General features: G+C 44.5%; 1 protein-coding gene across 8 annotated transcripts in view; it reads right to left on the bottom strand.

Annotated features, from left to right (window-relative positions):
• Positions 1–20,386, bottom strand: part of Lrrc8b (leucine rich repeat containing 8 VRAC subunit B) — a 68,839-nt gene that overhangs the window by 15,572 nt on the left and 32,881 nt on the right. For 5 of the 8 annotated variants that reach the window (XM_059274874.1, XM_059274882.1, XM_059274881.1 and 2 more), the window contains one exon: positions 5,117–5,171. The exons of 1 other annotated variant lie outside the window; for it this stretch is intronic. The gene's annotated coding sequence lies outside the window, so the exon portion shown is untranslated. Of the gene's footprint in view, positions 1–1,417; positions 1,545–5,116; positions 5,172–20,386 lie in introns of all 8 variants that reach the window. 2 more of the 8 variants (XM_059274877.1, XM_059274880.1) reach the window with 1 other exon arrangement.

Raw genomic sequence — 20,386 nt, 5'->3', positions numbered from 1 at the left:
GCAAGGGTTTCCTCCACAGAATTCTCCTACCATAGCATGCTGGGTCATCACAGGCCCAAAGCAGTGGGGCCACCAAACAAGACCCCACATTTTGTTGATGATTATCCTAAGTATTTTGTCATAGTAGCAGAAAGTTAATGAACACATCAATTGAGGTAAAATTAATTACCACCCAGGAAGATCAGACAGACGTTCAGAAAGAAATGGGTCAAATGAACTTAGATTTCAATTTTCTGACATTATAGGATCTTACAGTTTTAACACATTAAGATATGACACATATTTATACGACAAACTGAACATGCAGAAATGCAAAATTCAGCAAAAACCTTCAGATATTTGTGTAGGGCACATTCACAGTGACAGAACCTGTGAGATGGGCTGAGCAGGTAGCAGGGCAAGAACCCGGGAGCATTTGGGAGGAAGGGTTCTGGCTAACTGTTTTCTACTCTGTATCTTGATGGCCCGCATCCCACAAAGGTTTGTTTACTGAGATTTTATGGGTCTTTTCTGTCACAGTGTTGGCTAGCCCCAAACGTCCTCATACTAGTAAGTAGTTGGTACTAACACTTGAACCTACACAGTTCTCTGTTCAAACAAACTACTTATCAGGGAAGTCTCAGGCTAGTCCAGAAGGGGAAGACAACAGACTGTACTTTTCTGTGCCCCAACAGTCTCCCGGTCATAAATGACTTACATGTTTTCTACATGTAAAGCACACTAACCCTCCTGCAAAAGTTTTACCCCACCATGAAATCGAGTTCAGACTTGAGACCAAGATGCTATGGGACATCACATCTGGGTGAGCGGATGGAGGGGGGACTACCTTAACTTACTTGTGAGTTTCTATTGAGGGTCTTACACATGTGCCCTTACTTTTATTTTTTACTGTGAAATCAAGTGCTTCAGACAGTGTTGCCCTGAATCCAGTGTTTGCACCTGAGGTCATTTCTTTTTTAAGCCCTTTTGTGAGGTGCAGAATCAAGGAATAAAAAACAAACAAACAAACAAACAAAAAACACTTTATTTAGGATCCTAGACAATTTTAGACAGGAAATATTTCCTCTAAATCCTGATTAAAACCTGCACATTCCTTAATCCACTTCTCCCGCAACACTTGGATCACTGTGTCTAGAAAAGGAGTCTCCAGTGTTCCTCTGAGTGTTCCATGTAGGTGATGGTTTGTTGAACTTCTGTCCATACAAAACAAGGATACAATTCTACTGAGTAACAGCTTCCTTTCTGGCCCTCGTCCGCCATGAAGACTATTTTCACGAGCTTCTCTGCCAGCTGCGCCCTGTGCCGGCATCACACATTTCATTATGGTAGCACCACACTTCAAGATACCACTTTCTTTTTCTTTGGTTTTTTGAGACAGGGTTTCTCTGTGTAGCTTTGCACCTTTCCTGGAACTCACTTGGTAGCCCAGGCTGGCCTTGAACTCACAGAGATCCGCCTGGCTCTGCCTCCCGAGTGCTGGGGTTAAAGGTGTGCGCCACCGCTGCCCAGCTTCAAGATACTACTTTCTGCCATTGTTACTTGGTCTGTCAAAAAACACACCAAATCTCAGTATCTAAAATAAACATGTCATTATTTCCCATGATTTTGTCGAATGATGACTAATTCTACTCCACATGGTGTCTGCTGGGATGCTGGGATGCCTGGAAAGTCTAGCATGCCCCAGCCACAGGGCTGCACTGGGGCCATTGTTGTGACCCAGAGCCCAGCCTGGGCTTTTGGCTGAGTCCCTCTCAATGCCCAAGAGGATTTAGGCTGACCACCAACGGAGCTGATTTCGGGAGGAAATCTCGGGTCACAGATTCAGAAGGTCTATGTCACCTGAGGCTCTAACCTCAGAGATCATGTTAGCACAAAAACCAGTAACAGAGTCTTAATCCACTGTGGAATGCTGTGACCACTTAGGGAGGGAACAGGGCCTCAGAAAATAATTCTTTGAGAGGAATCATTTTACTCTGGTGAGTGCAGAACAGAATTGCTGCAGAGGTGTGGAAGGATGTTCAGATCAGGAAAGGCAGGGAAGGAAATATTCGGTGGGCACAGGGGTCAGAAAAAGCATATGGAGACAGGTACTGGTCATAAGGTAATTCCCTGATGAATTTGTTAAGCAATCATAAATAAGAATAAATAATCTAGATAAAAACTACTTTATTCACTGGAAGCCCCAGGAGAAAAGTACTGAACAAATAAAATTAAATTGAATATGAAAGACATAAGCTAAAATTACTGAATGAATACAATCCTGAAATCCCAAAGAACCTGACTTGGTTTGTTTTTTGTTTCTTTGGCAACAAGGTCTCACTATGTATCTTTGGCTGGCCTTGATCTCAGAGATCCACCTGCCTCTGCCTCCTGAGAGTTGAGATAAAAGTGTTCCACTACATCCAGCTCTAAGTTGTTTTGAAGGTTAAGGAATGCTGCTCTACTCTGTTTCTACAAGCTACAGAATATATCATATATTAACTTTAGATGATGGTCTGTCTTGGAAATATCATAAATTGGTAATGCTTTTAGCAGGCAACTATATTATCTACTTTGAGTCTAAAACAAACATTGGTTTTTGGCTCTGGAGTTTTTATTGAGACAGGGATTGTTACGTAGCCTAGGTTAACCTGGGTCTCATGATCCTCCTGCCTCAGTTTCCTGAATGCTGTGATGATAGTCACGTGTGATTACATGGACTCTAAAACACATTTTAAATCATAGAAGCTGGAGCTATAGTATTGGAAGTGTAATTTACTGGTGGGTGGATAATTCTCACAGAGATGGTATAAGAAGGCAATCTGAATCCTTCATTATTTCTCATTATTTTTAAAAATATTTTACTGGCCAACTCCCCAAAACCCTAGAGTAAGGAAAGTCATAATAAAGTGGGGCCACACCCGGGCTCTCCACAGTCTCTTATGAGTCACATAATTCTCCTTTCAGGGTACCATGCAGAGAACAGAGGCCATCAGTCAGGAACTTCTCATCCGTCTACACCCTTCACAGAGCAGTCACGTGGCCTACAGAAACCAGAGTCCACTCTTTACTGGATAAATAAGAAACAGTTCAGAGCAATTAGGTAGCTCCTCCACAGACACAGGTAACAGAACCTGGGTTATGGCCTAGGGCTGGGTTGGAAAACACTGATAATAGTCTTCCTTAGAAACACAAAGCTGCAAATATACTCAAGAAAACATTTGTTATAATCCCTTTTGAAGAGTAAAAAATGAGAGATTTTAGATCCGGGATAGACAAACTAATACACTTGAAAAATACTTAAAAGCCTGATGTCGCCACTCCTTTAAATCCTTTTTCTGGGTTTACATTTGTTTATTCAATTACAGAGAGCAGGCATGCCAGAATGAGGCAGAGCAAGAGCAGTCTTACCTCTGCTCTCCTGGGACCGCAACCCTGCTGCAGAGAGGACATGGAGAGTGGACGGTGGGTACCATCTTCTCCAGACTTCCTGGTGACCGAAAGAGTGGGACAATGGGATAAACCTAGAAGGTTCTCTGAGTGGCTCTTATGTAAACAACATGCACAAAGGGAATGCGTGGAACATTCCTGAACAGCAGCACCAGTCAAAGAAAGCTCAAATACTCCAAATACTGACAATGCCTGTTATGTACCAACGGATCCAAGTCTTAGGGAAATACAGGCATGCAAGACAGATGATGAGCTATGAAAGGATCTCAGTGGAAGAACGTTTGCCCAGCATGTGCACGTGGCCCTGGGTGCAATCCTCAGTTCATGACGTCTCTGCTCTTAGGTATTTTACTGAGGAGGGAGAGAAGGACTTATAACGAAGCATACAGACACGGCGAGATCAAAAGCACTGCAAAGACTATGAACCTCAAAAAGGGTGGCTTGCTTGGAGGACGAGCGTTAGAAGAGAGATGAAATTCAGCGCTCGTCACTCAGCCCCACCAAGGAAGATCATCCCAGGCAGAGAGAGCCGTTAGGTTTGGGAGGCATGAGGGTCAGACAGGAGCGCACTTTGGCTAAAGCCAGGAGCCCGGGACGAGAGGAGAGTGATGGCAAGTCTGCAGCCAAGGCAAGAAGTCTGGATCTGAAGCAACTGAGAGGTGATGGAGAGGCCTCCAAACGGCCAGGAGCAGCAGAGCATCGAAACCTGTTCTAAGCTTTTAACGGCTCGGGCAGCTCAACAGATGGGCGTGGAAACACATGCCCACATCATGGATTTTTATCTTCGCGTAAAAAAAGAGTTTCCAGAGTGGAATGATGACAATCTCACTGCCTTACCACCGGGTCTCTTGAACCCTGCCTGTGTTCAGGGATAGGTAACAAAGTGTTGTATTCGTGACTCTGGAGTCCTGCTGCTGAAGTCAGTGAGTGACTTCACCTCCCATCATTACTGTCAAAAGCTCTGCCACAGAGCTAACTTAAGGCAAATCTTCCAGAATTATGAAAGAGGCGCAATGTCTGCTGGAAGCAAACATGTACAGGTCTTGCACTCCTAACTTGCTCACTCAAGACAGGTGTACTTATCTTATAGAAGCATGGCAAATGGGCTGACTGAATTTAAACTTGGGAGCCGAGTATGGAGCTCACTTGGTACAGTGTCTACCCAGAATGCACAGGGCTAGGTTCAATTTCCAACAGGGCACAGAGGCATGGTGGTACACGGCTGAAATCCCAGCACTTGGAAGGTGGAGCCAGGAGAGTCAGAAGTTCAAGGCCTTTCTTGGCTACACAGTGAGTTTGGGATCAGCCTGCCTTATAAGAGGCTGTTTCAATCAATTAACCAATAAAACAACAAAAAGGATATCATGCCCAAATAAAACACGTATGCATGGAGTCTAAATCTCTCACAGGTTATTATATTCCTTCGATCTTCAGTGGTTAAAAAAAAGTTAACAATTAAACATACACATTTCTGCTTACAAAACCCACAAAGGGTAGGCAGATGACATTTTAATTAAAATAACACAGATTTAAATTTCTGCTTAACCAGTTTAAAAATATCAAAGTGACTTTACTCAAAACATCTGTAAGTATGGCAAACTTTTCCTGTATTCTTTTTTGCCCCAAGCTACCGACTAAATTATAATAATCTTTGCCATGTGTTTACAGCTGGAAATGTTCATCTTACCCTATGAATGCTGGTCAACCGGAAACTCTGCAATTAGTTTTGATCTGAGGAATTCCTGAAGAGAAATCATAAACATATTGTTATATTTTATGCATCCTAGGACTACAAGACCATTTTACACATACATGGTTCTCAAATTTTGTGAAACACACAAAAACCCAACTTTTAAAAAGCACAAGTCAGAGACAGCCTCTGACCTTCCAGCAAAAGGTTAGCTGACACTCAGGGAGACCATCAAATCATGGTCCTCCTTATGGCAGAATTCACAAAGCACAAAATGTGGACACAGTTCATTTTCCCAGAGAATGAAACATTACATCCGAGGCATATCTCCTTATTATATTTGTGTTTTACAAGTAAAAGTATCTTTGAGACAGTTTTCTCCACTGAGTTTGCTATTTAATTGCTCCTAGCCTGCAGTGTACAGAGATGCCACCGGAAAGCTCCATGGCCTAATTTCCAGGTTTCCTTTTAGACACCTATGGGCCTTTTCATGTTAAGTTTCCAGGAATCATGTCTGATAAAAAGCCCTTATAAACGTGTCACGGTTTTAAAAGCCATTCCCTGTTTATTACTAATAATGCCACAAACATCCCTGAACTAGGCTCATGACACCCCCTCCCCTTTGGGAATTGAACCTAGAACCTTGTGCCTGGTAAGCAAGCGCTCTACCATGGAGCTACAGCCTCTTCTTCAGCCCTGTTCGTGTGATTCTTCTGTATAGAATTCTAAAATGAGAACACTGGCCCAAAACCAAACATTTAGTCTCTTATATGTAATGTCAATCGATGTGCCTCGCCCCCCCAATATTGTTACACCAAAATTTTTTTTGGTAGGCAGTATATCATCAGTTGATTTCTGAACAGATTAGGAGTTATCAATGAAACTGTATTAAAAAAAAACCCAAAAAGACAAAAACCAAACAAACACCTTAACTAATTCAACACATGAAAAAGAATCTTGCTATTGCTTTACTTTGCCTACTTTCAAAGGTAGGTTATACAACCCGTCATGTTTAGTAACTAATGAGTCCCACTCCTCTTCTCTATTCAGATTCACCCAAACCAGAACTGTCTCTTTGTCTCTTGTCGAAGACAGATGTCGAACTCGGTGGAGGCTCTCATAATGACTACTTGTCATCTCGAGATGAAGCCATCAATGTCAACTAAAAGCAACAATGCAGCGTGGCTCAGTTTCTTTATCCAGGCTAAGCGCATCATTCCGACTAATTTTAGAAACTGTAGCCAAAGTTATCCTTTTTCTTCCTCCTCAGCAGAACACAAAAGTACTGAGCTGGGAGAATGAAATGTGAAAATCCTAAATGGCAAAGCTGCTCAGAATAGAATAAATCGTGCACTTTAGGCAGGATAAAATGGGACAAAGACCGTCACAGCAATTCTGACAGGCCAGCTGCAGAGACTGGCAGCTCTGCTCTCCAGCTCACTATGCTAATGAGTTACCAAACGAGCTCCATGTCTACGCCTCGGGCAGAGGCAGCACACATGTATGTCCTTTACTTGAAAACTCAGCCCTGCGACAGCCTCAGCATGGACTCTGGCAGCTGGAGAGGCCGGGCGGCTGAGACTCTTCCCTCCTGCCTTCTAAAAGCCCCGTTCAGAAATTCCTTCTAAGGGATGTAGAAGAAAATCCTCATCCTCCCAAATGACTAATGATTAAGGATCAGTTTTCTGGTAGAGAAAGGAAAGACCCCAAGGCTATCCTGCCGAGGGGAGGAGTCCAGGTGCTCTTGCTCTCTTCTGGTCAGCGGGGATGGCAGAGACTGACAGGACACTCCTGCGCAGTAGAGCAAAGGGCAGCCACACAGACCGGGAATCTAAACACAGCCTTTCACATGTGTGAACCTGTCGTGACGGGTGCAAAAGAGAACCGTAAGACGAAAGATGGAGGGAAAATCAAGAACCTTTCTTTTGCCTTTTTTGTAATGGTGGGTGTCGAACTCAAGGCTTTGACCAGGCTAGGCAAGTGTTCTACCACTGAGATACATTCCCAGCCCTGAGCTCACACTCTCCATGGATCTAAAACACAATCCTATGACATCACTATGCACACTGCATTCCTGAAATGGCAGGAACTCCAGCGCTATACTCTGTCTTGTGCAATCTATTTTAGGCTCTGATTATGTAAAATCAGGCTCTCATACAACACTGATTGGAAAAGTTCCAAAGCAAAGACTTAAAAAGGGACACTCCAGCTGGGCATGGTGATGCAGCCTTTAATCCCCCGCACTCAGGAAGCAGAGGCAGGCAAATCTCTGAGACTGAGGCCAGCCTGGTCTACATTCCATTGCCTAACCTGCCTCGAGGTCCCATGACACCATCTCTGTGAGCTGCACTGCCCTCACTGGCTAAGTTCCTGGCTCTGTTTCTCTCACACTGCTTTAGGGTACACGCTAAACTAATGTCTCAAGTCCCTTGAGGACTAATGCACTCTCTAGTTTATCTGGATCCCAGGAATCCATCCCAGAGTATTTTCCATGGCTAGATGAGAGGGTGTCAATAGAACCTGCAAGAAGATATGCAATATGGCTGTGACTTCCTTCTGGTCAGTTGAGATTCTGAGACCTGACAAAATGGGGAGTAAAAGGGGCTTTTTTCCTGGATTGTTCCCATCCAGCTCTTGGCTACTCCTCTTAAAATGTTGTGATGGGTTGGAGTGAAGATTCAGTGGTTAAAAGCACCAATGGCTTTTCCAGAGGACCTGGTTTCAATTCCCAGCACACACCAAGATTCCTAACTATAGTTCCAGTTCCATAGATCTGATGCCCTCTTTTGGCCTCTGCTCACATGTGGTGTACAGACAAAAATGCAGGCAAAACACTCAGACATACAAAATGATAAAATACTTTTTTTTAAATGTGAAGAAATGGAGAAGAATGGTCTGAAGTGGCACTGAAGTTAGTCTACCCTAGTGATAAGTGCTTAGACAACCTCGTGGGGCCCCATGTCTGGTCTGACTGCATGAGAGTATGTAGAGTGTCATTTCTGTGACTGCATGACACCAGACCACAATGGATTTCATTACCCAGTTAGAGACCCAGGGTATGTAGATGGCTTGGCTCTCAGAAGGACATGTGAGCAGAGGCAGGCCACACATACAGTATGTCAGGGGAGAAAGGAAGGGGTGGGTAGGCCTTGACAGAGCTGGGGGCATTTGCATCACCCACAGCAGGCGTAGTCAACAGAGGCAGGGTCGACCCTCCAGGAAGCATACTGGCCAACTACCCACTAAACGTGACAGCTCACAAATCTGAGAGCAGAGCTGCCGTCAAACTCAGCGTGACCGCTGCGTTTACTGACTGCATGTCATTCTGAATCAACGATGGGCCACAGGATGAGTGCCACGGCATTCCTAAATGACCTTAACATCTTACAAATTGGGATTTCATAATTATTCTTTTGCATGAGTTGGCCTTATGATACAAGAAGGAAAACGCTGAGATGAAATGAGAGCATGTTATTATCCAGGTCAGAATATTGTCTGTCACACTAAGCTGTGCTTAATTCTTAGCCTGTCTTCTTCCTCCAAGACCATACATTCTTGGGGGCCAGGAACTTCGCTTGTCATCTCAGGGCCTGCCAAACACTATTTGCTCCTAAACAGTGTAATTTCACAACTCTATGAGCTAAGACAAAGCTGACATATGTGCATGTCCTCAGGATAATTTTAGTCTCTTAGAGCAAATCACTTCCTGCGTGATTACTGCGAGGAAGGCTGTCTCTGCTACAATATACTCTTGAAACAATACCAATCATCAGATGTCATAAGTTGCAATAAGCCTTAGCATTGAGTTTAAGGTAATAAGGCAAAGGTTCAATGTTCACCTATGGATAAATGACTACAAAACATAAAAGTCACATACTTCTTTTTGGTTTTGAGACAGGGTCTCATATAGTCCACAATGCCCTCAACCTCAATACATAGCCAAGGCTGACCTTGGACACCCAATCTCCCTGCCTCCACCTCTGAGGGTTAGGATTAAAGGTGTATATCATCTTACCTGATGCTGAGGTGGTGGTGCTAAGGACTCAGGATGTCATGGATGCTGCCAATTGGGCTATTATTTCCAGCCCACAAGATATTTATAATGAGCACCAATACCCAACTTCCTCAAATCAGTAGTCATACCACACTTCATGCTTCTTACCTTTAGGAATCTGATATTGCATTGCTGTTAAACTACATCACAGATACCTGGTGATGTGCTTAATTGCCTCAGCCTTTGAGCTGTTAGAACTAAGAGTTCAGGGTGCAGGACAAGGTCTAACATACAACAGTCTCAACAATTACCCACTGGGTGAAGAGGGCTGCCAGGGTTAGCAAGGTAACCATTTAGTGTATACTTGGTCAAGAATGACGACTTGACTCCACAGGTAATAACGCTGAATAAGTTAGTCACTTTTCCATTCCTATGATAAAATTCCACGACAGAGGCAACTTAAGGAAGAATGAGTTTATTTGGGCTTATGGTTCTAGATGGTATGGTTAAGACTCCACGGCAGCAGGGAAGCACAGAAGCATCAGATAAGTCAGAGTCAGACGCCGAAAGCTCACATGCCTTAAGGCAGGCAGGAAGCAGAGTAACTCCATGCAGTTGAGGCCTTAAGCTCTGAAAGCCAACCCCAGTGACAAACTTTCTCTAGCAAGGCTGCACCTCCTGAACTTCCTCTGACAGCACCACCTACTGGGGGCCAAGTGTCCAAATGCTTGAGACCAGAGAGGACATTTCTCATTCAAACAACCAGAGTAAAGATCAGAGAAACTCAGAAACTTGTTCAGTCAAGTTCAAAAGCAAAGCCGGAATTCACATTGGCTCTGAGGACATCTGCTGCACAGCCTCTCCAAAAGCGCTGTGTGAGAGTTCCACATAGAAGGTGACCTCTCTGTCTCGCCTCTCTTCTCTCTTTCTCTAAAATCTACAAGCCTTTTTGAGAAAAACAAGAGATCCTTTACTACCCAGATCTCCCTGGTGGGGGGAGATAGAGGAGATTTCGTGAGTGAACTGAGGACAGGTAGGGACGGAAACATGAGCAATCAGGTTGGGGGGGGGCATGGAGGGAGAGAGTTCTGAGGACTGCTGGGGAGGGGGGCAGCATTTCGGTTTGGGCAGAAACCTGGTGCAAGGGAAACACCCATGCATCTTTAAGGAGGGCCCTAGCTTAGACGCCAAGCAACAGTAGATAAGTAACCTGAACTGGATGTCTCCAGATTGGTGCCTGGCCCAATTGTCATCAAAGAAGTATCATCTCGCAACTGATGGAGATGGATGCAGAGACCCACAGCCAAACTTAGACATGGAGATTGGGAATCCTACAGAGGAGGAACAAGGAGTGTAGGAGCCAGAGGAGTCAAGGACACCACGGGAAGGCTCACACAATCAACTAACCTGGGCTCACAGGTGTAGCTGATATATTGTGCACCCCAATAAACTTATTTGGGGGTCAGAGAACAGAACAGCCACTATATTAAACATAGAGGTTAGGCAGTGGTAGCACACACCTTTAACCCCAGCATTTGAGATCTCATGTCTTGCTTAGGAAAGACACACGCCTTTAATCCCAGGAAGTGATGGCAGGAAGCAGAAAGGCGTGAGGACCAGGAACTAGAGGCTTTTAAGCTTTTAGGCTTTTAGCAGCAGTTCAGCTGAGATCCATTCGGATGAGGACTCAGAGGCTTCCAGTTTGAGGAAACAAGATCAGCTGAGGAATTGGCGAGGTGAGGTTAGCTATGGCTTGTTCTGCTTCTCTGATCTTTCAGAATTTACCCCAATAGCTGACACTGAGTTTTTTTTTTTATTAATAAGACCATTTAAGATTCGTGTTACACACAGGGGCTCACAGAGACTGAACTGACAATCAGGGAGCCCGCATGGGACTGACCTAGGCACTCTGCATATATGTTACAGTTGTGCAGCTTGGTCCTCTTGGGAGACTCATAACAGTGAGAACAGGGGCTGTCTCTGACTCTTTTATTGGCTTTTGGGACCCTACTTCTCATACTGGGTCACCTTACACATGTAACACCAATTGCTAAATGGTCTTATTAATAAAAACTTGGAGCCAGATATTGGGGTGAATGCTGAAAGATCAGAGAAACAGAATAAGCCACAGCCGACCTCACCTCAACAACTCCTCGGCTGATCCTGTTTCCACGAATCCTCAGATTGAAAGCTTCCGAGTCCTCACCCGAATGGATCTCAGCTATACTGCTGCTAAAAGCCTAAAAGCTTAAAAGCCTCTAGTTCCTGGTCCTCATGCCTTTCTGCTTCCTGCCATCACTTCCTGGGATTAAAGGCGTGTGTCTTTACCAAGCAAGGACAAGAGATCTCAAATGCTGGGATTAAAGGTGTGTGTCACCATGCCTGGCTCTGTTCCCCTGTGTGGCCTTGAACTCAAAAGAGATCCCAATGGATCTCTGCCTCCCGAATGCTAGGATTAAAGGTGTGTGCTACCACTGCTTAACCTCTTTGTTTAATAAAGTGGCTGTTCTGTTCTCTGACCCCCAGATAAGTTTATTAGGATGCACAATATATTGGGGGACACAATATATCACCACATTTTTCCTTTTTGTCTAAAATAATAAAAGGTTATAACTAATATAAGAAAAAACTATATACAATATGTACAATAAATATATACAATATATACAGTCAAGAATTAGAGTAACAATGTCCAGTTCATTAACATTTGACAAATTCAGACAAAAAATTTCATTATTTATCCCATTTTGGTGAGTCCAATACAAAACTGTATACAATACACAAAAAAATCCACTGTAAAATGTTTAAAACTAGCAGTTGCCTTTGAGACAGAAGGGGGGGGGGTTGGGCGAATGGAGGAGAGGGACTGGGAGAGGAGGACAGGAAGAAAGGCTATGGCCAAGATGTAAAATGAATAGAATAAAAAAATAAGATGGAGACGGGCATGGTATCACATGCCTCTAATCCCAGCATTAGGAAAGCAAAGACAGGTAGATCTCTGTGAGTTTAAGGCCAGCCAAGGTTATACAGTGAGACCCTATCTATCTATCTATGTATCTATGTATCTATCTATGTATCTATGTATCTATGTATCTATCTATGTATCTATGTATGTATGTATCTATCTATCTATTATCTATCTACCTATCATCTATCTATTTATGTATTTATCTAATCTATCTATCATCACCCTTATAATGAGTAAAGAGCATATAAATGCTTGTCCATATATATTACAGAGTGATTAAAAAGATACCTAGCACTGACTTCTGGCCTTCACATGCATGCACACTTAGAAGCACATGCACCTGCACACAAATGCACACACATAAATATGTATATATACATGCACACAAAGTAGTGATAAGGATGAAATTAAGTAGTTTTATGTGATGACAAAATAATCATTGTATGGTGTATAATATCATTCATAACATATTATTAAATATATATATATATTATATATTATATATATATATATTAAATATATAATAACTACCTCACATGAAAATTCAATAAACTAGTTTCCAGCAGAGATAAAACTTTAAGAAACTTTTTTTTTAATTTAAAATGTGCACAGACATGGACAATGATGTAGCTTGAAACACCACATGCTTAGTAAAACCCTGAGTTTAAGGCACAGCACATATGGAAGAAAAGGTATAGACTTCCACTATTTTTAAATTGATGAAATGTCACAGATATTGCATTCAATAATTAGATGGCATGATTAGAGACATGCAACTGGCCTTACATTTACCAACACAGCATCAAACTGAGAAAAAGGCAATGTCCCTGTGGATGGAGAGGCAAGGCACTGCGGACCCTCTCCCTCCTTCTGTTTCTTGTCTCCTTTTTCCCTTCCAAAGAGATTCAGAGAGACCAGAGTTCTTCCTGCCCTCCCCACCAAGGTGGATCACAGAGACCAGAGTTCTTCCTCCCTGCCCTCACCAAGGTGGATCAGAGAGACCAGAGTTCTTCCTGCCCTCCCCACCAAGGTGGATCACAGAGACCAGAGTTCTTCCTGCCCTCCCCTCCCCACCAAGGTGGATCATAGAGACCAGGGTTCTTCCTGCCCTCCCTCACCAAGGTGGATCATAGAGACCAGAGTTCTTCCTCCCCTCCCCACCAAGGTGGATCATAGAGACCAGAGTTCTTCCTCCTTGCCCTCACCAAGGTGGATCATAGAGACCAGAGTTCTTCCTCCCTGCCCTCACCAAGGTGGATCAGAGACCAGAGTTCTTCCTCCCTGCCCTCACCAAGGTGGATGATAGAAACTCAAATCCCCCTGATGATTACCTTCTCTGCAGGGCTTCTGTGCCATGGCTGGGAGGAAGGAATGCTACATTGAGATTGAAAATCACAGGTTTTACTGAGCTGCCCTCACTGTTACCAGAGGTTCACATGTTGATTTTATTTAGTCATAATTCTACCCAGCTGTCTGTTCTGACAGTTTTTATTGGGTCTCTGGTCTCATTCTGAAAGTTCTCACATATGTAAAACTCTGATTACATGGACCAGTTAACAATCACCCTTATGTTGAGTAAGGATCAGTGTCCCACCTGTCTACCCCTGTGTTAGTACTGCTTGCTCATATAATTTCCCCGTTCCCACTCCAGGATGAGAAGGTCCAGCACTGTCTTCAGCGGTTAACCTTTGTTAACGCGGTGGGAAGGTGGGCAGGGCACCTCTCACCTCTGTAAGTCTGTCTTGCTTTAACCAAAGAGAGGGAAGCCAGGGAACTGAGTTGCCTTTGTCTTTAGCTCAACAATCCTTCATATGTTGGGGAAGCATTTTCTGGTGTCCACACCCCAGAGGAAATGCCCCAGAAGGAAGCAAAGTGACACCATGTTTTTTATTGTTAACAACAAAAAAAAGAGATAGGCTTCACAAATGAAATATGCATGGTTCTTCCTGGCCCATGGCTCAGTATTTCCTCCAGTGAAATAAAACAGGCAGTAGCTTCTTCGTCCATCCTGCCTGTCCATTAAGTAATGAAGACTGACACGATAGATTGCCAGAGCAAGGACCCATCCTGCTTACACAACCTCATACGCAGAAACACCTACTCGCTACTCTAATAACGACAAGGCGGGAAAAACCCTCCTTTAACTGTCATTTAAATGGCAATATACACATGGCTTTGCTTCCTGGTATGTCTATTAAGATGCAGTTAAGATAACGTCATACTATGCGTTTAGATACAGACTTTCTTCCTGATGGCTTGATGAAGGAGCAATGCCTGCTGCAGGGCATCTGGGGCAGCTGGACGGGAGGTGGCGGAAAGGTGGAGGTGGCGTTCTCACATCCATTTCCATTGGCTGGGTCTCTAGTAAGCTAAGTGTCTGATACTGTTTATAAGACAGAGAGACGGCTCTTTACCTAATGGAACTGTATGAACAGTTAAAGCAAGGCAACCATCACTCAAATGCTTAGCACAGGAACAGACACAGAGCAACACGCAGCATAGTAGTTTATTAAAACACAATAGTAGCTTTATAACAAACCAGTCTTTTAAAAGGTTGGCTTTGTGTACTGTCCTGCAAACAGATCTGCCTTGGCACTGGGGAGTCAGCTTTTCCAGCTAAGTTAGAGATTCCAAAGACAGACTTGCAATATTGACCCTAGTCATCCAAAAGCATGTGAACTATAAATATACCTTTTCTCAACTATTTATTACATGGACCAGGGGAGACGAGATGTTATGAAACAAAAACAAAAACAATAAAAAGTGCTGTAATGTTTAAAGACTTAACTGGTCCAAGTCATTTCATGTCCATCTTAACAGCCAAAATTCTTGATGCTAACAAGCCAGACTCAGCCAGGGTCACCCAGGTAAAGGGGTGTATTAAAAATCACCAAGGGGAAAAAAAAAAGCCAACAGCACTATCACCAGGGTCTGGGGAGATGGCTCAGTTGGTAAAATGCATGGATGAGCATCCCCAAGTTCAGATTCCTAGCACACACCTATAATCCAGTGCCAGGCAGCAGAGACAGGGGGCTGCCCAGGACTTGATGGCCAGCCAGGCTAGCTGATTGCTAAGCTCTAAGTTCAATTATAACCGCTTATCTCAAAAGATAAGAATCTGATGGAAGAAGACACCTGACATTGGCCTCTGACCTCCAACATGCACATATAAATGTACACATCTCCACACAAAGGTATCTCATCACGATGGCATGCTTAACGTCACTGAATTTTACACTTGCAAATGGCTAAAGGAAGTTTTACATTTTGTATGTTTTTAACCAAAAAGAGTCATGCAGAATAAGAAAACCATTCTTATTGCAGCAAACCCAAAAGGATTACATAAATCAAATATAATCAGCCTCAATGTTCCAAAAAACATCACAACAACACATGGAAATACTATGTTAAGTCCACCAAACTTGCTTTATATACACACCATTCTATAATAAACCCTGAATTTTCAATCATTACTTTATTCATAACCTTTAGTGAGATGAATTTGCATAAGCAAGATGGGTGACTCCACAATTTATCTAGAAGACACTTAAGACTTCTTCCTTTTTTTTAGTATGTGAGTGTTTTGCTTACATGTATGCCTGTGTACCTCGTGGGTGGCTAGTGCCTGTGGAGGTCTAATGAGAGCATCAGATCCCCCAGAAATGGAGTTACAGATGGTTGTGAGCCACCAGGTGGGAGCTTGGAATTGAACCTGGGTCCTCTGAAAGAGCAGCCGGTGCTCTTAACGGCTGAGTGGTCTCTCCAGCCCCGCTCGGGGTCCTGAATGGCCACGCCCATGTCAATACAGGGCTTCTAATGTGCCACACTGAGAGTCAGCGTCAGGGGACTGCAACAAGGCAACCAGACAGCACCCCTTTAACTTTGCAGCTCACACTTTACAAGCTGGTGGGATCGACTTCCTGGGCATTATGTACTCTCTGATCACAGTGACTTTGGATCATTCAAGAAGAGCCCGAATAGGTCCTCTGGGCCACTCAGACCTTGTCATCAGTTAGGTTATGGCTGTCTCACGCTTCATCATGGCCTGGATATACACTGTGATACACTTTGGACCAAAGGTGTGAGGGGTAGAACCAGAATATTTAAAGCCTGCCTGTTTCCAGAGTCTACAAGAACAGGGCTCCCTTCACAAGTTTTTTTTTTTCCCCCCCACGGGGTCACTGCTATACAGCCATTTCTGGGTAACACAGGAAGGTCACACACTCCTGCCTGGTCCACATTTTGGAGCCGTTAAAGGCAAAAGCAGACTGCTCAATTTTTATTTATAAATTTCCATATTTTTAATCCCCAAGTCCTAGGGGCCAAGTATTGGCTCTGTTGGTCTTCCTCCACACGCCCGCTTCCCCACTAGAGGCCAGCTTCCCGTTCAGCAGTGTGGAACATGTGCTCTGGAGCACACCCCAGGCCCGCCTCCACCGCCATCTGCACAGGCCCCACTCTGGGCCTCTGTCTTCTCAGCTTTCACTACTGTCTCACTGGCCTCAGAGCTGATACCACAGGTAAGACATCTCTGAAATCACTCCAGCGGCAGATGTAAAAGGATCTCCCGGTGACAAGCCAGCTCTGGCTGGTGACTGTAAGGAGAAGATGGCCGGGAACAATGGATGGAAGCAACACATGGCAGGCCTCAGCTTTGTTTACACGGTTTGGTTCCCAGGAAACAAAACAACAAATGTTGCCACTGTTGCTCTGTATCACTTAAGCCCTCCTACAAAGCCTAAGGGAGCCTTTGAAAAAGACCCTGGGGCAGGGGTGGGTCAAGATTCCAGGCAGAGGAGAAAAAAATGCCGTGTGGTAAAATAGGAGCCCAAGCAGAACGTTCTTTGTTAGATCTACCTTGTAATGGTGGGTGGACAGTATCAATAGATGGAGAAGTGGGTGGGCTGCAGGGGCGAGAACCAACAACACCCAGCTGGCGGTCCAGCTTGCCACCTCCTGAATCCAGACAAGACCTTTCACGACACACACTGATTTCATCAGCTTGTGTTTTCCCAGGAAGAATGTGGGAAGTAAAGCATTGGGCAAGAGTCGCAAGAGAGAAACAGGTAAGTCCCTTCCGGAAGGGCAGAGCCGCAAGAGAGAAACAGGTAAGTCCCTTCCGGAAGGGCAGAGTCGCAAGAGAGAAACAGGTAAGTCCCTTCCGGAAGGGCAGAGCCGCAAGAGAGAAACAGGTAAGTCCCTTCCGGAAGGGCAGAGTCGCAAGAGAGAAACAGGTAAGTCCCTTCCGGAAGGGCAGAGTCGCAAGAGAGAAACAGGTAAGTCCCTTCCGGAAGGGCAGAGTCGCAAGAGAGAAACAGGTAAGTCCCTTCCGGAAGGGCAGGCTGTTAGGTCACCCGTGCTTCCGATTCAATGTCCACTTTCCTCTTGGGGTTGAGTCAGTGCCTCATGTTTCCTATCCGGTAAGTGGGGCATCTAGGGGCCCAAACCTGTTGCCGTTAATTCCTCTGCTGGCACACTGAAAATGTTTGGAGTACATTTAGGGTAAACACGACACACCCTTTCTCTATCAGCTGCAACAATCCAGCCCTAGTCTACACCGCCCTCCCGGTCAACATCTCCTTCCACAGATATAGGGCTCTGCTTCTGTCCATGCTTCTGACAGTGTCCCCGCTACTCAGGTGCATGGCTGCCTTGTCAGACCCCTGCTCAAGTTCAATAATTCTGTAATGGGGTTCCCAGAACTCAGGACAATTCAATTACTAGTATCACTTCATTAAAGAGGATACAGCCCAGGAGCAGGCAAAGTACTGGGATGCGTGTGTGTGTGTGTGTGTGTGTGTGTGTGTGTGTGTGTGTGTGTGAAACTGGGTCCAAGACCAAATGCATATTGTTTACTGTATCACACATAGCACAGGCTGCATAGGAAGCCTCCCAGGAGGGCTATTCTTGTTCAAAATGGCTGCCTCTCAAAGCAGTGCCAAAAAGTTCTCTTGGAAGGTCAAAGTCACCTTCAGGGATCAAACAAAGCTGTCAATTAAGTCCGCATGCTCCGAGTCAATGACTTACAAAGGTATTCCCCAGGACTTCTTCCTCTTTGACACCCTGACTAGTTCCATCACCACAGGCTCTTGTAGCTCTGGGTCCCTTCCTTTCATAGTCCCTATTATCCTATAAGCAGTCACTCCATTAAGGGATTTTTCCTCCCACTATGGATAAGCTCTGAGGTCTGGTCAGTATATATTATGCTGATTAATGTATCCCAGGCTTATCATGCAGAAGCAGCTATTGCATATTAATGCACAGATAAAAGGGTTAAAATTAGACCTCCTGACCTGAACAGAAACCACAACTTATCTGTCCATCATCTCACCTTCAATTTACCAAATTCCACGTGACATGCAAAGGTCCCTTCCTGTGGAGACTGAAGACGTGCTGAACCTCCCATCAACAGGGGAGAGGGGTGGGCAGGCAGGTGCTCAGTGCCATCAGAAAGACTATGGGGCATGTGGGAGCACATGGAAGCTTCTCCTAAATCCACGTAGGACTTGGAATCAGACGGTCCAGCTGCAAAGCCGGAGACAGTCAGCCTTCTGCACAGGCCTGCTTTCTGCTCCAGAGCTCCTCAGGACCCTCAGGTTTCACCAGGGAAGAAGCCATGTTCTCTCTGGGGATTTTAGCTTTGAAGGTTTTCCATGAGGCAGATGTCACATTCTGCATTTGGAAGTTTAACACATGACTTTTAAATGAGAGTGGGGCTTTCTCATGGCAGAGTGGCACATTCAGCTAGACTCCCAGGGTCTTCTGCTGGAGTTTCTCCTCTGTATATAGCAGCTGAATCTCTGCTAAGATGGCACTTTCTTAGCAGCCAAAGTCAAAAGGTGGAAAGGCTGTGCTGAGAAAGTGAATGTTTTCTCCCCCGCATCCCCCGCAAGAAATACTTTCCTATTTATATTCCATAGCACCATCTGCTTTTATTGTGGAGCATTAGCCATTCAGGAAATGCCACCACAGTCACTGCTGGCTGAGACAGAGGCAGGTAGAAATGAGAGTCACATCAGCCACCAACTTGCGTCATGTCCCAAAAATGGCCACCAAGAGAAACTGAAAGAATGTCACATCTTGCATGGACTCTGGCACTGTGTGAGAGTCTTGTCCCAGGTGATGAAGGGGATGGGGGAGCCTAAGCTCAGACTTGGCCCTCAGGAGTTTGTGCTTTGGTGAAAGAAGACATAAATATAAGAAAGTGAAGAAATTGGCACACAAATGTCTTAAGTCCCTCAAGTAAGGGGGTAACGATCACTGTAAGGGCCACAGAGCGATGAAGGGATAAGGAACGGAGAAGGAGGGAACTCATAATCAGGGCACACTAGGAAAGACTGGGGGTGTACCATGAAGGACTGGGGGTACACCACAAAGAGCTGGGGGTACACCACAAAGGGCTGGGGGCACACCATGAAGGACTGGAGGTACACCACAAAGAGCTGGGGGCACACCATGAAGGACTGGGGAACACCATGAAGGACTGGGGAACACCATGAAGGACTGGGGCACACCATGAAGGACTTGGGGGCACACCATGAAGGGCTGGGGTACACCATGAAGGACTGGGGGTACACTACAAAGGGCTGGGGGCACACCATGAAGGACTGGGGAACACCATGAAGGACTGGGGCACACCATGAAGGACTGGGGGTGCACCATGAACCACCCAAACAAAGTCAGAATAGAAACTCAAGGGGAGCTCAGGGTTAACAGGCAGGGTGCACTGGAATTCTTCAGACAGACGTGATAAAGATAATGGAAAAGAGATTAAGGTCAAATATTAAATAAAGTCTCAAATGTCAAGATAATAAATTTTCAGAATGAAATCCAAGCCCCAAGCCTAACAGATATCTGAGTAATTATTGTTTAGGGGAACAGAGATAACTTTGGGAATTAACAAAGATTTTCACAAGAAGAAAAGAATTTAGACTTGATCCTACATGCAGTAAAATGTCACTGAGCAATGGAATCATGGGAAACTATCTCAGGGAACGTATTACATTTCAGGGATATTAATCTGGAAATATCCCTTGGTAAGAGCCTGACAGTGAGAGCAGGAAGTCTAATTTCACATTAGAACATATATCTGATAGCCTCAAAAAGCAAAAACATAAACGGGCTTCACAATTAAAATTCCAAGTAGAGAAAATCATGCTAAAAAAAAAAAAATCAAATATCCAGATTAGCCTGGCATATGACGCCACTAGACGAGGAAGCAGGATTTTCCTGAAAGTCTTAACTGGCTTTTTTCAAAGAGAAATGAATTTGGTAAGTGGTACTTTAGACTAGAAGATGCCTGAAT

The sequence above is a fragment of the Peromyscus eremicus genome, chromosome 10, assembly GCF_949786415.1.
Source record: "Peromyscus eremicus chromosome 10, PerEre_H2_v1, whole genome shotgun sequence".
NCBI classification, from domain to species: domain Eukaryota; kingdom Metazoa; phylum Chordata; class Mammalia; order Rodentia; family Cricetidae; genus Peromyscus; species Peromyscus eremicus.
This window is presented reverse-complemented; position numbering and strand designations above follow the sequence as displayed.